Genomic DNA, 27804 nt, shown 5'->3' with positions numbered 1-27804 from the left:
GAATATAAAAAGATGTCAGGAAGTTCACTAACAACAAAAGACTACAGAAGAGCCTGCTGTAGAGTTTGATTAAGTCTATTAAATGCTCATGAGATAATTATAATCAATTCAAGAGTACAACATTGTGATAAATTGTTCTGTATTTTTAAAAACATTGTGTCTTAGTTCATTTTATGTTGCTCTAACAGAATCCCACAGACTGGGTAATTTATAAAGAAAAGAAATTTATTTCTTAGTCTGGAGACTGAGAAGCCCAATATCAAGATGCTGGCATCTGGTGAGGGCCTTCTGCTGTGTCATAATATGGCAGGAGGTAACACGTGGCAAGACAGAGCTAGAGTGTTAGCTAGGGTCTCCCTTCTTATAAAGCCACTCATGCCATAATGGGGGCCCACCCTTATAACCTCATCTAATCTAAATTACCTCCCCAAATCCACCTCCAATACCATTAACATATGAATTTGGGGACTAAGTTTCCAACACATGAACTTTTGGGGGACATATTCAAACCATGGAAAATGGCCTATGGAATCTGATCTTAAGTTTCTCTCTATGTCCTCAGAATGAAGTTCCCCTTTTGTTTGGAAGGCAATGTCCTCACTCAGTGTAGTCTTGTATCATGGTTACTTAGCTACAGACCAGAGTCTAAGCATCTGGCGGGGAGGGAACATGTCTTAATAATCTCTATAACCCAATATCTCCAAAAGAGCCCTTAGTCCACAGCACACACTCTATACACATTTACTCATTATATGGTCAGCCATGTCAAGGTGTCTCCATTATTAAACTGGCAACCAAAATATAGAAAGCAAATGTTAGACACAAAAACAAAGGTTTTGTGGCTGCTATTATTTATTGGTCCCCAAAAGTATCTATTGAACTTCCAGCAAAAGCCAGGCAAAAGAGAGGTCTAGAGGAACCTAACAAAACCTGGGATGTCGGGAACAATTCCCCCAAGGAAGTGACACGGGAGCAGGATCCTGAAAGATGAGCAGGAGTCAGGCTGTTGAAGGGGTATATAGTTTAATGTGCACTTATGAGATAGATTTGGGGCAGTAACTCCATAGTGATCCTCAACTCTCGAACAAAACCTCAAACCATCTCAGAACCATTCATTTATTTCACAAGCATTTATAAAATAACTTCTAGCAAACTCAGTGCTTACTCAATAGATGCTCACAGCTTTAGAAGGCAGACAAGCACAGGAAAGGAAACAGTACACCCTACAGACAGATGCCATGATCAAGTTAGAAACAAAGGCAGGAGAAGAATGTAGGGGGGCATTTAACTGTCTGGAGTCCTTAGGAAACATTTCACAGAGGGCCGGGACTTGCCAGATGGTGACGTGATGAAAGTCAAGTGGGTCAGAATAAAGGATCTTAGGAGAAAGAACAAGTGTAGGGAACAGCTAATGTCGCCTGTGCCGTGGTAAAAGCTGGCACCGGCTTGCATCTAGGAGTGCGTGTAGGAGAGCAGATGAGTGGTGGCGCCCACCATTAATCAAGACAAACTGTGGAAGAAGCAGATTTAGAGAAAAGGTGGTGGATAATAGGGAGAAAGGAGCTCTGATGGGGTCAAGTTTGTAGGACAATGGGGGAGACCTCTGGTGGCTGATTGGGTTTTAGTTTGGAAGCTCAGCAGAGAGATCTAGTCTAGTGAAAAATATCTGGGTATCATCCATACACAAATAGCAGTATAACAAACAAAAGTCCCCCAGGGAGAGAACATGTGGAATGAACGAGAAGACCAAATGCCAAATCTGATCTATACTATTAAGAGAACTTGGCATGTTACTTAAACTTTCTTCATTTGAGTTGCCTTTATTAAAAAAAGAACAAAGATCTCAAATTAATAAGCTAATCATCCACCTTAAGACAACTGAGAGAAAAGAGCAAACTAAATCCAAAGAAAAATTTAAATTACAGTATAAATGAATAAAATAAATAAAAGAAAAAAATTAATATATCTTCAGTTAGACTGACCATGCAAAAAAGTAAATGGAAGAGGAGACATCATCACTGACCTCACCAAAATAAAATGAGAGATTTTGAGAGATTATGAGAGATTTCTATGACCACTGTATGCCAACAATTTAGATAAAATAGACACAATTTACCAAAGCTGATTCAAGAAGAAATTGAATAGAACTATAACAGGTAAATATATTGAATTCGTAATTTAAAACAAACAAACAAAAAAACTACCCACAAAGAAAATATCAGGTCCAGACGGCTGCACTGGTAAATCTAGCAAACATTTAGAAGAAAATTAATATCAGTTCTTCATAAACTCTTCCCAAAATCTGCCAGAGAATATTTCTCACTCTTTCTATGAGTCCAGCATTGCTTGATACCAAAACCAGGCAAAGACATCACAAAAGAACTACAGACCAAGATCTCTTACGAACATAGATAGAAAAATCCTTAACAAAACACTAGAAAACTGAATCAATATATAAAAAGGATTATATATCAGAACCAAATGGGATTTATCCCAGAAATACAAAGTTGGTTTAACATCCAAAAAACAATAAATGTAATACACCATATCAATAAAATAAAGGACAAAATATCACAATCTCAGTATGTAGGAAAAGAAAGAAAATGACAAAAGTCAATGACCATTTATGATTTAAGAAAAAATAAATAAAAGAAAACTTCCTCAAGCAGATAAAAGTTATATAGTAAAAAACATGCAGTTTGCATAATATTTAACGGTGAAAGACTGATGCTTTCTCCCTAAGATCAGGTAAAAGACAAAGGTGTCTACTATTGTAGCTTCCATTCAACACATCAAAAGGAATTAAGCAAGAAAATGAAATAAAATCCATCTACACTGAAAAGAAAGAAATAAAGCTCTATTTGCAGATGATATAACCTTGTACATAGAAAATCCTAAGGAATCCACTAAAAAGCTATTAAAACTAATTAATTCAGTGAGGTTTTAGAATACAACAGTCATATAAAAATCCAACTGTATTTCTATACACTTGCAATGAAAATCTGAAAATAAAATTTAAAAGCAATTCAATTTACAATAGTATCAAAAAGAAAATACTGAAGAATAAAGTTAACACAAAGGTACAAAATTTATACTCTGAAAATTACAAACCATTGTTCAAAGAAATTAAAGAAGACCCAAATAAATAGAAAAATATCAATGTTCATATATCAGAAGATTTAATATTGTTTTTTTAGATTCAAGCTCTCTTAGTCAACATTATTAAAATTCAAACTTTTAATATTTTAAAATAAATGGATCATTTTATATAAAGCAATATCTAGCAATGGGTAGAATAATAAAATAATGTATTTTATATTATATCATCCAATATATTTTGATTCTTCACTATATAACAGAAGCTCTCAATATTTGCATATCATCTGGAATTACTATATAGGTAAGAACTAGTTATCCTAATTTATATATGGGGACATTTGGTTTTCAATAAATGATAAGTATCTTTAAAGAATTAGGAAAGTATAAATTAATATTGTTAAGATGGTAATATTCCCTGAATCATCAAAAGATTCAATGCAATTCCTAAAAGTATCTCACTGGCTACTTTGCAGAAACTGATAAGTTTATCCCAAAATTTACATAAAAATTCAAGAAACCCAGAGTAGCCAAAACAATGTTGAAAAATATTAAGAAAGGAAAAAAGCCACAGGGTTCATACTTCCTGATTTCAAGTTCATGACAAGGCTACAATAATCAAGACAGTATGGTACTAATACAAGATAGACATATAGATGAATAGAAGGCAGAGTTCAGAAATAACACCTCACATTTATAGTCTATGGATTTTTGATAAGGGTACAATGAAAATTCAATTCAAAAGTGAGAGAGAATAGTCTTTTCAATGAACGATGCTGAAACCAGAAATCCACATGCAAAAGAATAAAGTTGGACCCCTCCCTCATACAATATACAAATTTAAATCCTCCCTCATACTATATACAAAATTATCTCAAAGACCTAAATATTAGAGCTAAAACTATAAAACTCTTAGAAGAAAACTTAGCCATAAACTTTTGTGATCTTGGATTAGACAATGATTTCTTAGCTGTGACATCAAAAGTATGAGCAGCAAGATTAAAACTAGGTAAATTAGACTTCGTCAAAACCAAAGAACACCATCAAGAAAGAAACAACCGATAAAATGGGAGACAATTTTTATAAGTTATATATCTGATAATAGATTAATTCCAAAATATATAAAGAACTTCTATAATTCAACAGCAAAACAACCCAATTAAAAATGTGCAAAAGACTTAAATAGTTCTCCAAAGGTGATATACACATGGTCAATAAGCACATGAAAAGATACTCAATATCACTAGTCATTCGGAAAACATGAATCAAACACGAATCAAAACTATAACAAAATATCACTTATACCCACTTAGACAGCTATAATAAAAAACAATAATAACAATAGCTACAAAAATCAGGAAATGACAAATCTTGGCAGGATGTGGAGAACTTAGAACCCTTGTAGGTTGCTGGTAAAACTGTAAAATGGTACTGCTGCTTTAGAGAATGTTCTGTCACTTCCTCCAAAGGCTAATCATAAAATTAGCACGTGACATGGCACTTCCCCTCCGAGGTATGTACCCACAAGAAATGAAAACACATAGCCACACACAAAAAACTTGTACACAAATGTTTACAGCAATATTCATAATAGCCAAAAAATGGAAACAGCACAAATGTCCATCAGGATAAGTAAAATGGATAAGTAAAATGTGTTATATCCACACAATGAAATATTACTCAGCCATAAAAAGAAATAAAGTACTGATACACACTGCAGCATGGATGAACCGTGAAAATATGCTAAGTGAAAGAAGCCGGTAACAAAAGATCATGCGCATCATTTGAATCCATTATGTGAAACACACAGAACTGCACATCTATAGAGAAAGAAGGTATATCTGTGGTTGCCTAGGGAAGAAGGCAAGGCGTTGTGGGGAGATGGGAAGTAACAATAATGTACACAAGATTTCCTTTGGGGTGAAGAAAATGTTCTAAAACTGTGCTAATGGTTGCACAATCCTGTCTATATACAAAAAAAAACCCACTGAATTGAACACTTTAATTGGGTAAATTATATTTCAATAAACGTTTTACTTTAAAAGATGCTGGGAGGAAAGGACTACTGGTACAAGGTTAGAAGAGTGGGAAAGATTCCTTGCATAGATTTGGTGATGGATAACTGATGGAGCAGACCTGGGGTCCAGGATGCATGGCAGGGCTGTCTTCAAGGAGTGCAGGAGGAGAGAGGAGAGGGCAGGTGGCAGGTCAGGAAGCTCAGATTCAAGCTGCCCGGACCAGCCCAAACCATTCAGCGTGCAAAGAGAACGGGACAAAGCCCCTTTATAAAACTACACTTTAAAACAAACAGAAAATGACATAATGCACATACCTGGTTTTAAAAAATGTAAGAAGATTATAAAATGCTCTTTCATCAATACCCAAGCCCCTTCCTTCAGAAGCCCTAGTCTCTCTTTTCAGAAATAACCACTGTTTTAAAAGAGTGAGAACTCAGCAGTCATTTTTTGGTGTTCACCGTTATAGCTTTAAAGCATGCTCATTGCTTGTGTGCTATATCCTCATGTCTTACTGACTTTGGATTACATCTATGAAATTAACACTGTTGCATTCCTTCCTCTATTACTTGATTTTTTGTTACTTATACAATATTCTAAAGTATATGCCAGCATTTAAATTTTTCAGATATCATATTTACAATTTGTTCTAAAATCTAAGTGTCTGTGTTTTGTCTATAGGTTGTTTCTGAACCCCATTAATAAGCAGCACTAACAGGATTTTGGAACAATTTTTCACTGCAGAAATAGGTAGTAGGTCTGGACACACTGGGAAGGAAAAATCATCTTTCATCAAACTTTGCTAATTGAAGAATAATTTTCTCTCAGCAACATTTAGATCTTATTTTTTCTCAATTTTTTCCTTAATTAATTCTTAGTTGCCAATTTTTGAATTTCAGTTTGTCTGCTTCCTTGAATCTATTTTACATTTTGATATACACAGTACTAATAAATTAGTTTAGATGGTATTAAAATTTCTGCATTCATACCCTGTCCGTGATTAACAGAATTCTAATGCCACCAAACTAAGTTCAAATTCTTTCTTCTTCAGATGTTAAGATTATTTCATTTTTAACTTTAGCATCCAGGGTTGTTAATGTAAAATCCAAAGCCAGTATGAGTCTCTTTCCTTTTTAAGAAATTTGGGTTGTTCTTTTTCTTTAGAAGGCTAATGGTTTTCTCTTTAACCTTAGAGTTATGGTATTTCATCGGAATATATCTAGAATTACTTTCTGGAAGCAGGGGGCAGGGGGGAGAGGGAGAAGCAAAGAAGGGGCGAAAACCTTATTTTTTTGAACCTTGAGGAAATTTTATTTTTTAAAAATAACATCATCCTGACCTCTATTATCTTGTCTCTCTTTCTGGAGTGTCTATTAGAAGCTGGATTGATTGTACCTATTCTTGATTTCTCTAAATTCTTCTCCCTTGTATTTTCAATAACCCTTCTTGAACTCTGACTTCTCTTTTTCATAGAAACAGTTTCTGATCTTAGGAAATGTAATACCACACTGAATCTCAGTGAGAATGCCACTGAAATCGGCTATAGCTCTTTGCGCTTATCTATCTCTGGCTCTGTTCATTTTGGTCCTTCTCTTCCATTTGTTGTTTTCCCCAAAGGTCTGCTGGTCTCTGGTGTCCCATTTGTTCTGTGAAAGGACCGTGCAGTGGGCTGGGAGGCTGCAGCGGCAGTGGGCTCCTCCGCTGACACACCGGTCTGTTCAGCAGCAGCCCAGCCCTGAACAGGAGGGCAGCCTGGATGCCTTTAAATGTACCCCTTTATTTTCCTTTTCTTGAACTTGGTTGGATTAAAGCATCCCTAGACTTCCTTATACTTCTAAAAAGGTTAGACGTGAACACACAGGTGAAGGGAGGTTCAAGAAAAGGGAATAAACTATCCATCCCAAAGTATCACAAAATATTAAAATGTGGGTCAATAAAGAATTCACAGTGGCCTAAAGGGCCTAGATACTGGGGAAAATAGATTTTGATTTCCTGAGTCACAAAAGTTTCCCATTCCAGCATCCTTTGGAAGAAACTTGGATTCATGTGAATGAGACAGAAGCAGCATCTCAGGAAAAACAAACCCACAGATTTTATCTGTACTATACCCTCAATTAAACCTGCTTCAAAAAACAAATAATTGAAACTTGAGAAAAATTCTAGCCTGGAAGAATCCAACTCTGCAAGCGTGAACACTTGGGAAAGCGTGAGAACCCGGCACAACGCGCCCATCTCCAGCCTGAGCGCAGAGGTTCCGGCATTTCCCTAAGTTTCTCTGGTCAGTCGTTGCCTTGGTTTTCCATGATGCTTTCTCCTCATTACCACATTGAAACATTATTAACTTTTAACAAACTCCATATTCAAATTTGGTATGTGAGAGCCCATTAAAACTATTAATAATACAAAGTGAATGGAGCATTAAGAAAAAGTATCAACAAAGTACAAATTCTTTAGATATGAAAGTGTACTTTTATGCATTTTTTAGGCTCTCAATTTAAATAAAGTTTTATTTTATGTGCTAAATCTAAAAACTGAAAGATTTGTCCATGGGAAATGCTTGCACATAAGAAAGAGTTAAACATCTATGGCTTGTCTTTCTCCAGAAAAGCAGAACCCTTTTTCAGGAACCTGTTTTATGGTCTTATGGAGACACTCCCCCACGCCCTGGCAGAGGGACGGCAGGTGTGGAAGCAGCAGACACATCGGGAGGCTTTCGGACGCTCGTTACGATGCCCAATATCTGCAAGAATGAGATAAGTGGAGAGAAATAGGGCACTTTTGCAGTGGGAGGGGTAGAATAAATAACTTTTAAGAGCTTCATTTCCAAGAGGCAAATAAGCCCACATCTTAAGCATATAAATAAGATTTACTGATATTTGCTGAAACAATTTCATTTGGGGAAAATGTGATGGCCAGGAATCCTAAAGAGACAAATAAAATGTGCTTAGTGATACTTTTAAGATTTCCCAGAGCCTGACTACATTTTGGACATTTCCTACTTTAATAATTTTCTTTCCATGTGGATAAGGGAAGTTAAAAGAAAAATCATGAGAATAATAAACAACACCATTGTCTTGGTGAAAGGACCAATGACCAAGACCAATACAGTATGGTAACCCCTGTAAAGAAATAAACACCAAAGGGTAAGGTCAACTGGAGCACAGGCATCCGCCTGAACGAGAAAGGAAAGCGCTCGGTGCCGGCTGTGAGGACTTGCCGTGCTACCGCGTGGAGCGCAGGTGCTGCATTCACTGCCGGCAGATGGGAACAGGCTGCCAAGCCTGTGTGCGTAGTTAGGTAGGCTTCTAGTGTTGGCCAAATACAAGTTTGCAAAACTGGTGAGGGGCTAAAAGGATTCCTTAAATCAATCGTGAATTATTTTGTTGTCATGCTTTTGGTGTCTTAAATATTTAAGAATGTATTCTTATTCAATTAAATTCTATTAAATATTTTTAAGAATTTATTACCAAACTCAACGTTATGAAGACATACCCCTATGTTTTTTATAAGAGTTTCATAGCTTTAGTTCTTATATTTAGGTCATTGATCCATTTTTAGTTACTTCTTGTATATAATGTGAGGTAACCAGCTGTACCACCACTATTTGTTGAAGAGACAATTCTTTCCCCATTGAATGCCTTAAACCCCCTTCTCAAAAATCAATCAGCTGTTAACACAAGGATTTATTTCCAAACTCTCCATTCTATCTCATTGGTCTATACGTTTATGCATGTGCCAAAACACCCAGTTTTGTTTATTGTGGTAGGTTTCGAAATTGGGAAGTATGAGTCCTCCAATTTTGTTCTTTTTTGAGATCATTTTAGCTATTTTAGGCCCTTTACAATTACATATGAATAAATAAGACTTCATCAAAATTAAAAATTTGCCTGAACAAAGACAATATCAAGAAAGTCAAAAGAGAATCTACAGAATAAGAGAAAATAGATCATATAGCTGAAAAGGATCTAATATCCAGAATATATGAAGAACTCTTACAACAGAGCAACAAAAAGACAAACCAACTAAAAAATGGACAAAGAACTTGAATAGACATTTCTCTAAGGAAGATATATAAATGACCAATAAGCACAAGAAAAGATGTTCAACATCATTAGTCATTAGGAAAATGCAAATTGAAACCACAATGAAGTACCACTTCATGCCCATTAAAATGACTACTAAAAGAAAACCCAGAACATAATAAGATTTGACAAAGATGTGGAGAAATGGAACCCTTGTGCATTGCTGGTGGGAATCAAAAATGGTGCAGCCTCCATGAAAAAATTAAAGACAGAATTAGCATATGATCCAGCTTCTGGGTCTCTATCTAAAGGAAATGAAGGCAGGTGCCCTAACAGAAATCTGCACACCAATATTCACAGTGGCATTGTTTACAGTAACCAAGTGTCCGTGTGGGAGCAACCCAAACGTCCACGGACAGATGAAAGGGTTAAAAAATGCAGTAACACATAGACAAGAATATTCAGCCTTAAAAGGGAAAGAAACTGTGACACATGCTGCAACACACCCTCCACTGATGAACCCGGAGGACATGATGCTAAGTGACATAAGCCAGTCACAAAAACAATACTGCACAATTCCATTTATGTGACGTAGGCTAGAGTGGTCACACTCAGAGACAGGCAGCAGAACAGTGGTGGCTGGGGCGGAGGGGAGGGAGAGTGGGAGTTGAATAACGGGTACGGAGCTTTGATTTTGCGAGATGAAGAGTCTGGAGACCGGTGGTGGCCAGAGCTGCACAACAATGCCAGTTTACCTCATGCCACTGAATTATATTCTTGGAAATGATTAAAACGGCAATTTTTACGTTACATATATTTTACCACAATAAAAATAGATACGACTGTTTGTGTAGACGTTTCTAGCAACAACAACAAAGCCATGAATTAAAGAAAACACTCGTAACGTGAGCACAAGCAGCACTGCTGAGCAGACAGCCCTCCTCCTGCCATCCACGCTGCACAGCCAGCCAGGAGCTGACCCCCTCTGACAAGGCCAAAACCAAAACTGTGATGTGTTGAGAAGACCAATTAAAATGCACGCCTCCATTCTGGCCCTAATTTTATATTGTATCAATGATCATGTGAAGCCATCAGGGTCGACATGGCAATCCAAGCCTCTAGACCGGTGCTGTCCCCCGCGGTGGCCTTCAGCCCCCGGAAATGCAGCCGGTGGAACTGAAATGAGCTGTACTGGACCATGAGACCTTAGGGTGAATGTTAAGTTTGTCCCATTCGTGATCCTGATACTGACTATAAGTGAAATGATAATATTGCACACATTGGGTAAAGTAAAATATATTATTTAAATTAATTTCACTTGTGTCTTTTTGCTTTTTTAAATGTGGTTACTAGAAAAGACAAAATTACATATGTGGCTCACATGGTATATCTTTTGGTCTGCACTGCTGGACAACATGAAAACAAACCCCTATCCTTTTTCCAGCATGGCTTAATAACTCAATGCTAAATCGAACATGTTATAGAATTTAAGCTTGATGTTTTAAAAATGCTTAGCAATCTCTTTTAAGGTTTCTTATTAGTAGTGAAAGGCAAAAAGTCACAAACCATTGGAAAAACACTTTCCTGCTATGATAAAATATATAAAATAACACACCAAAATGTATGATGACAAACTAAAATTCACTCCTTTCTCCTAAAATCCTATAGGAAGATATATAGAAGAAAATAAAGATGTGAAGAAACCAACACAGTTGTTCCTGGGTACCTGTGAGGGCCCTGCAGATAGCACAGCCACAGATGCTCAAGGCCCCGGTATAAGACGGGGCAGTGTTTGCACATAAGCCATGCACATCCTCCTGTATGCTTTACATCGCCTCTGGATTACTTACAATGCCTAATACAACATAAATGCTATGTAATTAGTAGTTACACTGTATTGTTGAGGGAATAATGACAAGGAAAAAAGCCTGTACATGTTCAGTACAGGCACAACCATCCTTTTATTTCTGAATATTTTCAATCCCCAGCTGGTTGCACCCACAGACGCGGAGGGCCGACTGTATTAGAAGTTACATGGAGGGGAGAGATTTGCTGAACAGTTGGGCAAGAGTAAAAATGCTTAAAATACACCTCAGCCTACCTACTATTTGCTAGAATTTTTCTCTTTCAATAATAAGACACTTTGGTACATACATTATTCTTTCAGTATTTATTTATGTGTTTGTGTTTTCTCCCTCGCCCCATATTTGCATATCAGTGCCAGGAAGGCAGGGTTCATTCATCAGCACACCAACGCCTCCAACCCAGCGCCAGACACGTCAGAGACAGTCATCGATTACATATATTGATCATCTGCTGTGGAAGTACATTTTTTGTGAGCCAACAAAGGAAGGTTGATAAATTGTAAAAAGCCAAACAAAAATAAAAGATTTGTGAAAAACTCTAACCATTTGAAGTAACATTTGAGTAACCATTAAAGGTTAGCAATGACAATTGAAATAAAAAATGAGACAAAGGCGTGGTAACACGACAGAACAGAACCAGAGGAGAAGACTGCTGCAGCACTCTTTAGCACACTGTGAGCCAAGGAGCCAAAGCCAAGCAGCCAGGAGCTTCTGGATACCGTGCATTTGGATATTTTATTTTTAATATATAAAGACAAGACTTTTAAGATAGAATAGATTCTTTCCAATATTTTACAAGGGCTGTCCAGAAAGGATCCAGCCATTGTTAACATAACGAGAACATATTGCATGGCTGGATCCTTTCCGGACAGCAGTAGGATATGCAGATGAGGAGTGACCATGAAAACATTTTCTACCACAGGATGGTCCACTAGTTATTCTGCAAAAAATAAATAAGAGTTGCAGAATTAATACCAAGTTGTGAGTTTTTCTTTCATGCAAAAAGCAACTGTTCTAAATTCATTAATGTTTTCTGTTTGATAGGAGGCTTTCAGACATCTCTAAATATATGCCTATGCCACATCCTCCACCCTTGTAATATAAGGATGACATTTTAAACATGAGGGACACAGTGTCTGCTTTGGAAAAGCACTCATTCTATGGAGAGAACATTATGAAAAGCGATGTATAAAAATGATTCCACCATTAAATGATTTTGCCCAAAACAATATAAATATCCATAAATAAGTCTCCAATCTGTACAATTAAAAACTTGAAAATCAAAATTTTAAATCATTTTAAATTTCTTCCAAATGGAGAATTTTGACGGATGTGGATCCATTTGACAAAAACACATGAATGCAATGTCTTTTGATTACATGTCAAGAACATGTCGTGGGCATCAGCCGGGATGCCAGACCAGGGAAGGATCCGACACAGATATTTGAACAACACTTGGAGCAAGGTAAAGGTGTGAGCCTGCGGAAGTCTGGGCGGGTGGGAGGAGTCCCCTGGCACAGAGAACAGCAGGTGCAAATACAGCCCCGCCTTCTGTGCAGGCACCTGGGCGGCTCTGCGCGGGCACCCGGGCGGCTCTGTGCCGGGCACCCGGGAGGCTCTGTGCCGGGCACCCGGGCGGCTCTGTGCCGGGCACCCGGGAGGCTCTGTGCCGGGCACCCGGGCGGCTCTGTGCCGGGCACCCGGGCGGCTCTGCGCGGGCACCCGGGCGGCTCTGCGCGGGCACCCGGGCGGCTCTGCGCCGGGCACCCGGGCGGCTCTGCGCGGGGCACCCGGGCGGCTCTGCGCGGGGCACCCGGGCGGCTCTGCGCGGGGCACCCGGGAGGCTCTGCGCGGGGCACCCGGGAGGCTCTGTGCCGGGCACCCGGGCGGCTCTGTGCCGGGCACCCGGGAGGCTCGGGCGGCTCTCACCAGCAGAAGCAGACTAGGTCCGCGGAGGGGCGGGACGCAGAGGACTGTAAACGCGCCACTATTTGATACTCGGAGAAGGTTGGGAAGCCGCTGGAGGGCTCTGAGCAGAGAAGTGACAATGCGACCTCCATTATAAAAGGACCCCTTTGTGGCCCTGTGGGTAGACAGGCAGGATGGAAGCACGGTGCTGGCCAGGACGCTCCGGCGACAAGCGATACATGCTGAGGGTGGCTAGCACCGGGGCGGTGGTGGGAGAGGTGGGCCAGTGCTGTCACCCATAACGAGCGGGCCCAGAAGACAGCCCACGTCCCCACCCTGTGACTCCTCCCCTCGCGGCTCTACTACTCGGTCAGCAGGGTCATGTGGTTTCGGGACTTTACGCATCATCCATAAGCCAACCACTCCCGACTGCGCGCCCACGGCAGGGCCTCGCCTCCCGGGCGCAGGGCCCCTCCCGCCTCCCGGGCGCAGCGCAGACACGCCCCGACTATGATCATACACCGGTGAGACTGAGCTGCCAGCCTGGGCCCTGAAGGGCTCCCCCACGGTCTCCTCCTCTCAGTCCACAGCAACATGTCCCTCCGGGCACCCAGACCAAGGCCCTGGGAGTCCTCCTGACCTGCTCTCACTGTCCTGTACCTCAAGGCCACTCCAGCAGCAGCACGTGCTGCTCCCAGGCTCCCAGCACTGCCATCTCTGCCCTGCACTACTGCAGGTGGCCAGGTGCTTCAGACTCCACCCAGACTCCAGGAGGTGGGATTCCTGTGCCCAGACCCTGCACAGCCACCCGGCCCGCCCCGCATCCTGCCCGCCCCACACCCTGCCCGCCCCACATCCTGCCCTCATTTCCACAGCTTTGCCCCTGACTCACTCCATTCCAGCCGGTACACCGGGCTTCTCCTGGCTCCCGGACAAGCCCGTGTGCTCCTGTGTAAGAGCCTCCCACCGGCTGTTGCCTCCACCTGGACCGTTCTCACCCCAGATGACCGCAGGGCTCACCCCCTTGCCTCCCACAGGCCTGTGATCAAACACCACCTGCCCAGTGAGGGTTTCCCTGACCACCCTGTCTCAAGTTACAACCCCAACCTCAACCCTGGCAGTCTGTGGCCGCTTCTTGCTTTATTTTCTCCAGAGCATGTATCCCTTACTGCACAGCAAGTAATTTCCTTTTTTTAGAATTTGTGTTTACTTCCACTATATTAAAAGCCCCATAAGGGGTTTTCATCTCTTCCATTCACTGCCGTCAGCCCAGTGCTCGAACACTGCCTGGCCCATAGAAAGAGTACACAAAGAATTTGTATAATGCATAAATGAATCTGTGTGTTGCTTCTAACGAACACACTGGGAAGGGCAGGCTAAGCAATTTGCCTCAGGCAAGAGAAATGTAAGCAGAGCTCTATGATTTCACCTCTGCTTGGCCGTGACTCCATCCACACGCCTGCTCTAGTCACTTGCCTCGGGGGGCTGAGCAGGAAGTACCAGGCTGCAACAACAGAGTCCTAGTGCAGATCACACACCATCTGGATGGCAGGGCAATGCTCTGCTTGGCCATGTCCACGAGCTCTGCTGTAGCAGCACTAGCCCGCCAGACCGTGTGCCCTGTGCAGGCCCTGGGGAGGGAGGCAGCTAGGGGTCTTCCAGATACTGGAAGGAGGGGGCTACAAAGGCAGCTTGGACTACGGTGATAGCAGGGAAGACGGAAACCAGTTAAGGTGACATCAACAGCAACTGGTGACAGGTTGGTGGCGGAAAGGCTCAGAGGTGGAGTGAGGGAGGAGGGCGCATCAAGGGAAACTCCTAAGGCTTCCAGCGTACAGACTGCACAGATGGGGTGAGATGATTCACTGAGAGAATGCTGGCCAAAGGCCAGGTTCCAGGGGAAAGATCAGGAGCTTGATTTTTCAGCACACAGCTCTCCAAGTGCCACTGGGGCAGTCGGGAACTCACGCCAGGCAGACAGGTGGGACGAGAAGGCAAGCCACGGAGTTGCCTGCGCTGAGGCGGGTGGCGGCCGCGCGGACGTGAGAACAACATGGGAGCAAAGAGGAAAGTGTGGCTGGCTTAGACATAGCCTCAAGAGACTGCAGAATGTGGTGTTTGGTGAAAGCAGTGGATCTGCAAGGAACTAAAAGCAAGGGTGAGCAGAGGGCAGAAGCAACTCCACGAGGGCTGTGTCGTGGAAGCTGAGGAAAGCAAGGACGTCAAAAACAGAGGGCTGCGTGGTGTGAACCGGCCCTAAGAAGCAAAGTCAAACGGTGCTGGCGAGTGCCACCCGTGGGAAGCAGTGACAGTTATGGGCAAACCCAGCAGGAGACACTCGACGGCATCACGGGTGGAAGCTGGGCGGCAGCGGGGGGGAGGAGCGGGCACAAAATGCAGAGATTGAGACAGGCAACCTGGGACTCCGGTTGCAAATCGAAGGAAAGGTTGTGAGCTGGCGGCTACATGGTCCATAGTTATGATTTGATTTTTTTTAAGTTTTTAAAATTAATTTTAAAATACAGAGACATGGACATATATTAATATAATTTTTTAATGGGAAGACAACTACACATACTAGCAAGGTACAATGTCCCTTCCCACGGAGGGTTATGGGGAGGCTGAGCAGGAGCTGTGCAGACAGGGTGCTGTGGTGGGGGGACGGTGCCTGCCGGTCCCTCTGGAGCGTGGACCGTTCCCAGCCCTGACAAGATCCCCAGGGCCTGTGGCTGGTGGGGCTTCAGAAGAATGACAGAAAAAGAATGAGGCTACCCAGGAGTAAATTTGAACACAGGGTCAGGAGGAGCCAGGGGCCAAGGTTAGAAGCTGATGGAACGAGAAGGCAAGGGATATAGTCCGGACCCAGGAGCTGTCCGCGAATAAACGTCTACCTGTCTGCTCTACGGTTACAGTTACGAGGCAGGTTAGCACCGAGTGCCGTGAAAGGGGACAGCCACCAATGTGTCTAGAATCCAGCGATCACCAACCTTGCACAGGCCTTAGTGCCTGAGGAGCCCTTGGCAGCCTTCCAGGCAAGGCCAGGACATGCAGGATCCTTGCCCAGATGAACAGCTCAAGGTTTGCAAACCAAAACATCAAGCCTGGCATATACTTTCATACTCGAATGCCATGAATTCAGTTAGACAGTCAGGAGCACCTGTAGGGAGGTAAGCCCCATCAAAGAACAGAGGAAAAGAGTGTTGGCAAAAGAAGGAATGTAAATTTAGCCAGATATAAAATAAACAGTCCAATGAAAAGAAAAAGATGTAAAGGGAAAAAAGTCAGCATTTTAAGAGTAATTTGAAAGTGTGAGTACTAGGTAAATTAGAAAGTACTAAATTTGGCCAGGTGCAGTGGCTCATGCCTATAATCCCAGTACTTTGGGAGGCTGAGGTGAGAAGACCACTTGAGGCCAGGAGTTCAAAACCAATCTGGGCAACACAGCAAGACTCTGTCTCTATAATTTTTTTTTTAATTAGCCAGGTGTGGTGGCACACACCTGTTGCCCTAGCTACTCAGGAGGCTGGGGCAGGAGGATCACTTGAGCCTAGGAGTTTGAAGCTGCAGTGAGCTATGACTGTGCCACCACACTCCCACCTGATGACAGAGCAAGATTTTGTCTCTAAAACAAATAAATAAAAATAAATAGCTGAATCTAAAGGCCAGAATTCCATCCAGAAGCAAAGTACAACTATGAGACAATGAGCTTCATGCCAGGTTGTAAAGGAGAGAACAAATCTGAGACACTGAGAAAGGAGAACCACCAAATGCCACCACACAGCCCAGGAAGCCCCACCACCTGGCAGGAATCCAGGGCTTCTAGACAGTTTCACCTGCAGCGCGCCTTACTGTCTTAGCTGTTAGTAGCCCCCTTTTACAGATGAGGCAACTGAGACTCTGGATGGTTAAAGTCACTGCAAATTGTTACAAAGCTAGTGACACATGCCACATTTGAACTCAAGTTTAGCAGAGACCAAACATGCATGAGAGAAGAGGAGAAGGTCACTGCAGCCTAGGGACCAGAAACATGGGGTAGCCTTTGGCTACCATAAGGAAGCTATGAAAGAACACTCATGCCATGCAGGTATCTGTGGTAGAATCTGCACTAACATATTACTACCCCTAGATAGGGGCATAATAGCGAATCCAGTAAGGCTCTCAAACCAATCCAAATTAGTAAAGCTGAACAAGCGGCTCTGTATTCTAAAATGTTGTGGAAGGAAGTCTTTCACACTACTCTATAATACTGCCAAGCAACTTTCAAAGCTTTCAAACTTTCAAAGCAACTTTCAAAGTATCATATTCATTTGAGAAATGACTCATAAAAAAGGTACAGATGCCTCATAAAAGGTATACACTTCCACACCAAAAGCTGAATTCTGAGCAACTACACCAAGTGGTCAAAACAATACATTCAGAGGAAAACATGGGTTATACTTACATCATGGGATATTTAAATCATTATTTCAATAGGGCTACTAACACCAAGGGCCAAAGTGTCCTGATAAGTTTGACCAGTAAAGGCCCAGGCCACAGAGACTGGGGTCAGAGTAGGAGCTCTGATTTGCTGGTCTTCACAGGTATTAGGAGTAGGTAATGAGATGATAAGTACTGGGGTAAAAGAAAAGACTCACAGTTCCTATAGTGTACAAGTTCCTGATGGGTACAAGTCCTACAACTAAGAGGTTTTGGTCTCATTGGCTGTCTCAGGCTTGGCAGGCAAGAACCCTCTGCCCCAAACATGGCTTGTGCTTCCATGGAAGTGGAACGGCTTTAGTGGAATCTGGAATTGTCCTAAAGGATATAGATAATGTCATGAAGGAAAATCCTCAGAATGTCACTGCAATAATAATAGCACAAAAAAGTTACCAGTGCAAAAACCAACAACATTTTACATTTGGAAATTAAAAAAAAGACAAAATTGAATACTTCTATAATGTGTTAATCATTTCACATTAACTCACAGTGGCAACTTACTCAACATGATTTTTGTCTCAATTGCTAGAAATGGTCTCTTGCCAAAAGCATAGATCAGATGGAAAAGTAGGGTTAGCAGCAAAAATTTAGGGTGTGAGCAACATTTAAGTGGTCATTGGTGAGGGACCAGCATTATAATTAGGTGTTAACAAAATGGTATTCAAAGACAGATAGATACCAATTGACAGCTTTCTAGTCAAAAATATAGACGATATTCACATTGTTCCATATACAGCTGCTCCTCAACTCACCATGGGGTTATGTCCCAATAAACCCATTGTAGGTTGAAAATATCATAAGTCAAAAATGCATTTTATACACCTAACCTACTAATATCGTATACTAATATCGTATCTTAGCCTCGCTACCTTAAACCTGCTCAGAACACCTATATTCACTACAATTGGACAAAGGCATCTGTGAACAGTACTGTAGAGTTGTATCCCCTTCAGATGGAGTAGATAACCAGGCACTGTGGCTTCCTGCCGCTGCCCAGCATCTTGAGAGAACATCGTACCCCAGCATACCGCTAGCCCCGGAAGAGATCAAAATTCATAATTCAAAGTACAGTTTTCACTGAATGCATATGGCCTTCACAACATTGTAAAGGCAAAAAAATCGTACGTTGTAAGTTGGAAGCATCTATACATTTGTCCATATTAGTACATACATATTGTGTTTTTAACAGCTGCATAGGACCCTGCTGGGGGACGGTCCATCATTTATTAACCACTTTCTCACTGATTGTTTCCAATCTATTGCTCGATGAATAGCCTTATACATAAACATCTCATCATGTTTTCAAGTTTAACTGTAGGAAAAACTCCTGTAAGTGGAACTGCTGGATCAAACGTAAGTGCATTTCAAATGTGGCAGAGACTGCCTGTTGCTTTAAATTACCACCAAGTTCTCCACCTCCTGTTCCCAATGGTGCCTGAGCGCTATTTCCTCACACTTTGCGTAATATGGTGTATTATCAAATTATTTGATCCTTTCCAATGTAATATGATGTCTGTTTCTCATTACTTATTTAATTGCATTTACTTAATTTGGGTGACACTGAGCATCTTTTTATATGTTAAAAGTAACTGTTATTTGTACCTTTGAAACCTGCGTGTTCTTGTCCTCTGCTAAGTATTCTATTAGTTTGCGAGGATGCTGTTTACCTGAGACTGAGACAATGGCTCTCAAATGAGTCCAGCACCACCCGTCACTGGGACCTTGTTAGAAATGCTCTGGCCCCTTCAACCAAACTAGCTGAATCGGAGTCTCAGGGCTTGGAAATCAGCAAGCTCAAGTTCAGCAGCCACTCGGGTGACTCCAATGCTTACAGAATTTGAGAACCACTAAATTAAAGAAGTTAGGCCTCATCTAAAATATGCTGCAAATATTTGTCCTTTCCTATTACTGTTTATTGTTTTCTGGACAGAAATTTAAAATTTCTGTGTATCCAATCTTCCTTTTTGATATCTCAGTTTGAGATCATCCTTAGAAAATCCATCTCTACTCTAAGACCATTAAAAATTCTCCCATATTTATCTTTTCATTCTCTATGTTTAAATATTTGTTCAAACAACCTGGTTTATTTCTGCATCTTGAAATTACTGCATATATGGAGGAATTTAAATTTGCATTTAAAGAAGAGAAATATAGAGAAGAGATGCAGAGAGTACCATATGTAAATCTATCTGAGAAAATAAAAAATAGATAAGCACTTGTCATGATATTCTGAGAATTTAGATTATTTTCAAAAATCTAAGTCACCCAGCCATTTCTATCATCCAATAGCTCCCACCTCCTTTTCACCTGCAAACATTTCCATAGACCTTACTGCAGTGGTAACTTCAGCTTTACATGTTGTGGTCCCCTCTCCTCCATTCCGTAATCAAGAACCCAGTGACGTCCAAAAGAGAAGCACAAAGGTAAAGAAAAAGAAGCAAAAGGCTTAGCCTACCTGTCTTTAAGTGTCAGGGGACTATTCCATAGTCACCTTCCTCTAAGCCTCAGGAACTATTTCATTGGCAAGGAAGCAACACAGTAATCCACACATCTGTGTGTCTGTGCGTGTGATTGGGGTGGTGGGTAGCTCCTTGGTAAAGTTAGGGAGACAAGTCCAAATTATACAAAAAGGAAAACCGCAAGAGCTGGGCTCTTAACCACTGCGGCGCGCTCGCGGCCGGACCCCTCGCCCACACCGGCGCCCACACCCCTCGCCCACACCGGCGCCCACACCCCTCGCCCACACCCCTCGCCCACACCGGCGCCCACACCCCTCGCCCACACCCCTCGCCCACAGCCCTCGCCCACACCGGCGCCCACACCCCTCGCCCACACCCCTCGCCCACACCCCTCGCCCACAGCCCTCGCCCACACCCCTCGCCCACACCCCTCGCCCACACCCCTCGCCCACACCGGCGCCCACACCCCTCGCCCACACCCCTCGCCCACACCGGCGCCCACACCCCTCGCCCACACCGGCGCCCACACCCCTTGCCCACACCCCTCGCCCACACCGGCGCCCACACCCCTCGCCCACAGCCCTCGCCCACACCGGCGCCCACACCCCTCGCCCACACCCCTCGCCCACAGCCCTCGCCCACACCCCTCGCCCACACCCCTCGCCCACACCCCTCGCCCACACCGGCGCCCACACCCCTCGCCCACACCCCTCGCCCACACCCCTCGCCCACACCCCTCGCCCACAGCCCTCGCCCACACCCCTCGCCCACACCCCTCGCCCACACCCCTCGCCCACAGCCCTCGCCCACACCCCTCGCCCACACCCCTCGCCCACACCCCTCGCCCACACCCCTCGCCCACACCGGCGCCCACACCCCTCGCCCACACCCCTCGCCCACACCCCTCGCCCACACCCCTCGCCCACACCGGCGCCCACACCCCTCGCCCACACCCCTCGCCCACAGCCCTCGCCCACACCCCTCGCCCACACCGGCGCCCACACCCCTCGCCCACACCCCTCGCCCACAGCCCTCGCCCACACCGGCGCCCACACCCCTCGCCCACACCCCTCGCCCACACCGGCGCCCACACCCCTCGCCCACACCCCTCGCCCACAGCCCTCGCCCACACCGGCGCCCACACCCCTCGCCCACACCCCTCGCCCACACCCCTCGCCCACACCCCTCGCCCACACCCCTCGCCCACACCCCTCGCCCACACCGGCGCCCACACCCCTCGCCCACACCCCTCGCCCACACCGGCGCCCACACCCCTCGCCCACACCGGCGCCCACACCCCTCGCCCACACCCCTCGCCCACACCGGCGCCCACACCCCTCGCCCACAGCCCTCGCCCACACCGGCGCCCACACCCCTCGCCCACACCCCTCGCCCACAGCCCTCGCCCACACCCCTCGCCCACACCCCTCGCCCACACCCCTCGCCCACACCGGCGCCCACACCCCTCGCCCACACCCCTCGCCCACACCCCTCGCCCACACCCCTCGCCCACAGCCCTCGCCCACACCCCTCGCCCACACCCCTCGCCCACACCCCTCGCCCACAGCCCTCGCCCACACCCCTCGCCCACACCCCTCGCCCACACCCCTCGCCCACACCGGCGCCCACACCCCTCGCCCACACCCCTCGCCCACACCCCTCGCCCACACCCCTCGCCCACACCGGCGCCCACACCCCTCGCCCACACCCCTCGCCCACAGCCCTCGCCCACACCCCTCGCCCACACCGGCGCCCACACCCCTCGCCCACACCCCTCGCCCACAGCCCTCGCCCACACCGGCGCCCACACCCCTCGCCCACACCCCTCGCCCACACCGGCGCCCACACCCCTCGCCCACACCCCTCGCCCACAGCCCTCGCCCACACCGGCGCCCACACCCCTCGCCCACACCCCTCGCCCACACCCCTCGCCCACACCGGCGCCCACACCCCTCGCCCACACCGGCGCCCACACCCCTCGCCCACACCCCTCGCCCACACCGGCGCCCACACCCCTCGCCCACACCCCTCGCCCACAGCCCTCACCCACACCGGCGCCCACACCCCTCGCCCACACCCCTCGCCCACAGCCCTCGCCCACACCCCTCGCCCACACCGGCGCCCACACCCCTCGCCCACACCCCTCGCCCACACCGGCGCCCACACCCCTCGCCCACACCCCTCGCCCACAGCCCTCGCCCACACCGGCGCCCACACCCCTCGCCCACACCCCTCGCCCACACCCCTCGCCCACAGCCCTCGCCCACACCGGCGCCCACACCCCTCGCCCACAGCCCTCGCCCACACCGGCGCCCACACCCCTCGCCCACACCCCTCGCCCACACCCCTCGCCCACACCCCTCGCCCACACCCCTCGCCCACACCGGCGCCCACACCCCTCGCCCACACCCCTCGCCCACACCCCTCGCCCACAGCCCTCGCCCACACCCCTCGCCCGCACCCCTCGCCCACACCCCTCGCCCACACCGGCGCCCACACCCCTCGCCCACAGCCCTCGCCCACACCGGCGCCCACACCCCTCGCCCACACCCCTCGCCCACAGCCCTCGCCCACACCCCTCGCCCACACCCCTCGCCCACACCCCTCGCCCACACCCCTCGCCCACACCCCTCGCCCACACCCCTCGCCCACACCCCTCGCCCACACCGGCGCCCACACCCCTCGCCCACACCCCTCGCCCACACCCCTCGCCCACACCGGCGCCCACACCCCTCGCCCACACCCCTCGCCCACACCCCTCGCCCACACCGGCGCCCACACCCCTCGCCCACACCCCTCGCCCACACCCCTCGCCCACACCCCTCGCCCACACCCCTCGCCCACACCCCTCGCCCACACCCCTCGCCCACACCGGCGCCCGCGGGTCTGGCCGCGCACTGGCGGCCGGGCGTCCCGCTCCTGTGTGAGGAGGACAGTTCAAAGCACTGACAGCTTGTTTCACTTTACAGGCAGCTTTACTTGTCATGTAAATCAGAATAGGTAACATATACATATGTGTTTTCATTATGTTATTTTTAAATGTTCACGATTTTATTTTGATAAATGACAAATTAGAAAAGTCATATCACGGCTGTCCGCTGAAGTCTCTGTGCGCGTTCACCTGTGGCTGTCGACTACAGCCGGCGCCGGGCTGTGCGCGTTCACGCCGGGCTGTGCGCGTTCACGCCGGGCTGTGCGCGTTCACGCCGGGCTGTGCGCGTTCACCTGTGGCTGTCGACTACAGCCGGCGCCGGGCTGTGCGCGTTCACGCCGGGCTGTGCGCGTTCACGCCGGGCTGTGCGCGTTCACGCCGGGCTGTGCGCGTTCACCTATGGCTGTCGACTGCAGCCGGCGCCGGGCTGTGCGCGTTCACGCCGGGCTGTGCGCGTTCACGCCGGGCTGTGCGCGTTCGTCTGTGGCTGTCGACTGCAGCCGGCGCCGGGCTGTGCGCGTTCACGCCGGGCTGTGCGCGTTCACGCCGGGCTGTGCGCGTTCACCTGTGGGTGTTGACCAAAGCTGACGCTCGTTGGGAAATGGTTGAGAGTAGATTTTTAATACAACAGAGAGCTGCATGAACACCACCGCGCTTAGATGTAGAGACCCGGATGCTGATCATTTTTCCTCTTAGTGTCTTCAGCAGATAAACCTCCAAACTCCACGATCACAAAAGTGCTCGCATAGAACAGTCAGGACGTAAGGGCGCGGAGGGAGGAAGCCCTGGAGGGCTCCTCTGAGCTCCCTCGAGTACGTGGAGAAGTTGGGGGGTGCTGGGGGTGTGTGTGTTGTGGGGAGGTCTACTGGAAAGTTCCTTCCTTCTCTCATTTCTTCAGAAAAATAATCACTTTCCACACATTAATTAGCTTTAGAAGAATACTGCCCCAAATCCTTTCATACAAAATGCTGCTCTCTTTAAATCTCCTATCAAGATTTCTGAGACAGAGAGCCATGTGATGGAAATGGTACCCAGCCTTCAACACTCATCTGGGTGAAGAAATTGACATATTTTCATTAAAGTCATTAATTTCTGTGTTTCAAGAATTCAGTATTCATGGGTCAATTATAAAGCATCATATTTCACCCAAACTTTAGTGAATGGTGTCAAAATAAACAGATACGAACACTGAAAATACTCATACCAGTAAAGGATAATCCTAAAAGGTCTGTGAGGTATATTATTCAATTACATAGTAAGTAACAGCCCATTAGTTGTTTATTAGTTTCACAATGTGTTTGCTGCTACTTGCCCAGTAAGGGAATTTAAATATGAAAATTGAATGATCCCTAAGGAGACTTGGGGACTCAGTGGTGACCTCTGTAATCAAGAGTTGGGTTGAATTTTGCTTGATTAATGTGTTAGAGTTTTAAAATGTGTGTATTTTTTTTAAAATTCTTTTTATTTGGATATTTGGTAGCAGGAAAGGATTTGGCACCACAAGGGCTCCAGGGACAAGAGTTATAACTCGCACAGAGTTAAAAGAGGAATTGGGGATGTGCTAAACTGCCAAAGAATTTTCCAAAGTGGCTGCACCATTTCACATTCTCACCAGCAATAAATGACTGTTCCACTTCAAAAAAAAAAAAAAAGAATTGGGTTGAAGCAAACCTGGGACAGACATTATGAAATCGGCATTATGAAATGCCTGTTCCCTTTGTTTCTGCAACAATGGACCTATAGGTTGCACATGGATTGGATTCACAAGTCTAGTCACTGGTTATTTTTCATAGAATCACAGGAAGTATTTGACTCAGTCTTTTCATTTTACTGATAAAGAACTAAATAATAGATGCAAGACTATGCAACAGTTAATGGCAGGAAAGGGAAGCTCACATACCACACAGCAATCTGAGAGCATTTGTATATTTATGTTTGCCAGGGTTTAATTGGCAATGGCTCCTAACATTTCAACTTTTAAATTGCTGTCAATTTTTTATCAATCTGTAGCTATGCTGGCCAACACTGTAGCCACCAGTAGGGACTATTGAGCACTGTAAGCATGTCTGATCTGAATTAAGTTGTCCTTTAAGTCCTTAGCATGCAAAAAAAAGTAAAAGTACTAGGATTTTATATCAGTTATATCTAAATTGTCATTTTTTATATACTGAGTCAAATAAAACATTGTTCAAATTAATTTCACCTGTTTCTCTTTACTTTTCTAAAGTGACTATGAGGACATTTTAAATTATGTATGTGGCTCACAAATGCCATTTCTATTGATAGTGAAGATTTACAGGAAAACACTTCATTGCATTAAGGAGAGAGCTACAAGGAATCTCCTTCCTGAACCTGCCAGTGACAAGAGCAAAGGAGAATGTGGGGCATTTGTTCAAGCACTTCAGAGAGCTCTTACCCAGTCAAGTGAGGAGAGACTTTCAAGCCAAGTAATAAAATAAAAACTAAAGCATTATTTAATATCAATTAAATAATTATAAGTTCATGCTTAAATATGTATGTATGCATTAGTAAATTTAACTTTTAAAAAACCATCAGCAATTTTGGCAATATGACAACTATCATCTTCCCTTTTGATTAAGAGCAGCTGTTTTCCTGGAAAAAATCATAACTAAAATCAATTAATGTCCTAGAAATCAGTTCTGACCTTAAGGAGACATCTGTCTGCTGTCCATACTCATACCAGATAAAGACAGATAACAGATAGAACTAATCCACCTCATGAACGAGAATGAGGGACAAGGATGATCTGAATCGGAAGTCTCAGATCAGCACCAAATACTTTTGTTACTTAAAAGAGCTGGCGAGCAGCCTCATCATCCCAGAAAACAAATGCTCCCCTAACAGAGGAAAAATTGGTGGGAAAATGTACTGCATTCCTCTTTGGGAAATGATGATTTTGCCTAAATCAATAGATTAATTTCCAATATATCAACTATGGCCCCAAAATTAGAAGAATAAATAATATATTTTTATTATCACAGGTACTCTATTTGATAAAAGAGTTCCTCTTATTTTTTAAAGGTTTTAATTTTTCAGTATGTAGTATCTAATGCTAAAACAGTACATTTATAATAGAGTAAAAGTCATGTGTGGTGTATAGCATAGGAACAACATGAAATTAACAGATAGTTCTCCTCTGCTCTTCTCAGGAGGAAATGGTTTTCCTGAGAATGCTGAGTTTCTAGACAGGAGCTGAAAAGTGACTTCCACAACTTGCCATGCAATCTGTGTGTTTTCTTCAGTCTCTTCTTAGGAACAACTCCATTAAAGCTATAACAAGGAGAGATTCTAGAGGTTTCTGTATTACAATAAGCACGCAAATACAATTCCCAGCTGTCGGGCTGAGAGATGGGCACGAGCCTTTGCCCTCCATAGCCAGCAACCCCTTCCTTTCCCCGTGCTGACTGGGGACTGGCACCGAGCTGCTCGTCATCTGTTAAACGTGGTGAGCGCTTCCTCGCCGCTGCGCCTTTCTTTCCATAAGACACTGTGTGTCTTCCTGCCCCAGCCCACAGAGCCTCGTGCATTTCCAGACAGAGATAGAATTGTGGACAATTTGCAATTTCAGGCAACAACCAAAAAGAAAAAAGTGACGATTCCTCCACAAATTTGTTCAATTTATTCTAATTTTATCCTCCCCTTTTCTCTCCCTCCCACTCCACCTACTCAAATCCAAATGCCACAGGGAAAGGAGCACACTGAGACTGATTTGGAATATAAAATGCTCCAACTTTTATTGTTACCTAGAAAATCTTCTTTAAAAATAATGTTTTTAGAAAGTTTTTAGTTCAAAGCAGAAAAGTTCTGATATGCTAGACAAGCTTCTCACATGCTAGAGGTACTGTTGAAAAAACAACAAGGGCAAATATGTAAAATAAATTCCTAAGGAAGGCAAAAAACTGAATTCCACAACTGTTGTATTTCACCATTCAACGGATGTAACAGATGATTCACAGAGCTCACAGCTCAGAAGTCTCCCAGACCCACACAGAATGTGAATTGGGATTTTGAAGGGGAAAACCGCATTTTTCAGGAGCAGAGCATACGGACAGTTGTCCAAGCCCGGAGAAGCCAGCAGCGCTCCGCAGGCGAGCCTGGGAGCTGGGAGCAGTCCCTGTCACCGGATGGGAGCCGCGGCCTCGCCCGGGCTCGCCCGCCTCCCACTCTGACACGGGGGAGGGGAGGGAACACATGCAGACATCTTTAAAAAGAGAAATAAAATATTTAGACAAGTCTCAAGCAAACACATGCAGGGAAGCAGCAGAGAACGAATCAGCAGCCTCCGAGGAGCCTGGCATTTTTCTCACTGTGGACCCTGTCTTTTCATGACTTTTCCTAAATCGACTAAATCAACTTCCACATTAACAGGAACCCCCGCGCCGCAGAGTCCTCCGCAACGCTAGCTCCTGCGCGCAAGGAATCCCTAAGGATGCACAAGGTTCAGATTTTCTTTCTCAAGAACGTGCTTAGACGCGGTGGCAGATGCTCCCCCCTGCCGAGAACACGAGCTCGCTTCTCCCCGCCGCCCGCGCCCAGCGGCCCTCCCGGGCTCCCGCACACGCGCCGCCCGCGCCCGCAGGGAGGGCGGCGGTTACCTGGCCAGGAAGAGCAGCTCCGCTCCGCGGCTCCACGCGCACCACCAGCGGCCAGGCGGACGCGGCTCCTCCCGCAGCCGGCGCGGCGCGCTCCCGCCCGGTGACGACGCTGTCAGCTGCCGCCCGCGCGCCCGCGCGCCCGCGCGCCCGCGCCACACAGCCGGGGACCCGCCCCGCGCCCGCACCGCCCGCGCCACACAGCCCAGCACCCGCCCCGCGCCCGCCCCCGCCCGCGCTTGGCCGGCAGCCCCCGCCTGCGCCGCACAGCCCAGGATCCGCCCGGCCCCGCACCGCCCACGGCGCGCACAGCCCGGACCGCCCAGCGCTCGCCCGGCAGCCCCCGCCCGCGCCGCACAGCCCAGACCCGCCCCACGCTTCGCCCGCAGCCCGCGCCCGCCCCGCGCGCGCCCCGCCC

General features: G+C 46.1%; 1 protein-coding gene across 1 annotated transcript in view; it reads right to left on the bottom strand.

The window, feature by feature from the left end:
* The window catches only part of DIRAS2 (DIRAS family GTPase 2), a 32793-nt gene extending 5323 nt beyond the window's left edge, over nt 1-27470 (bottom strand). The window contains exon 1 of the mRNA XM_012773807.3: nt 27390-27470. The gene's annotated coding sequence lies outside the window, so the exon portion shown is untranslated. The remainder of the gene's footprint in view (nt 1-27389) is intronic.
* Nucleotides 27471-27804: the final 334 nt, after the last annotated feature.

The sequence above is a fragment of the Microcebus murinus genome, chromosome 12 (genome assembly GCF_040939455.1).
Source record: "Microcebus murinus isolate Inina chromosome 12, M.murinus_Inina_mat1.0, whole genome shotgun sequence".
Classification (NCBI taxonomy): Eukaryota; Metazoa; Chordata; class Mammalia; order Primates; family Cheirogaleidae; genus Microcebus; species Microcebus murinus.
This window is presented reverse-complemented; position numbering and strand designations above follow the sequence as displayed.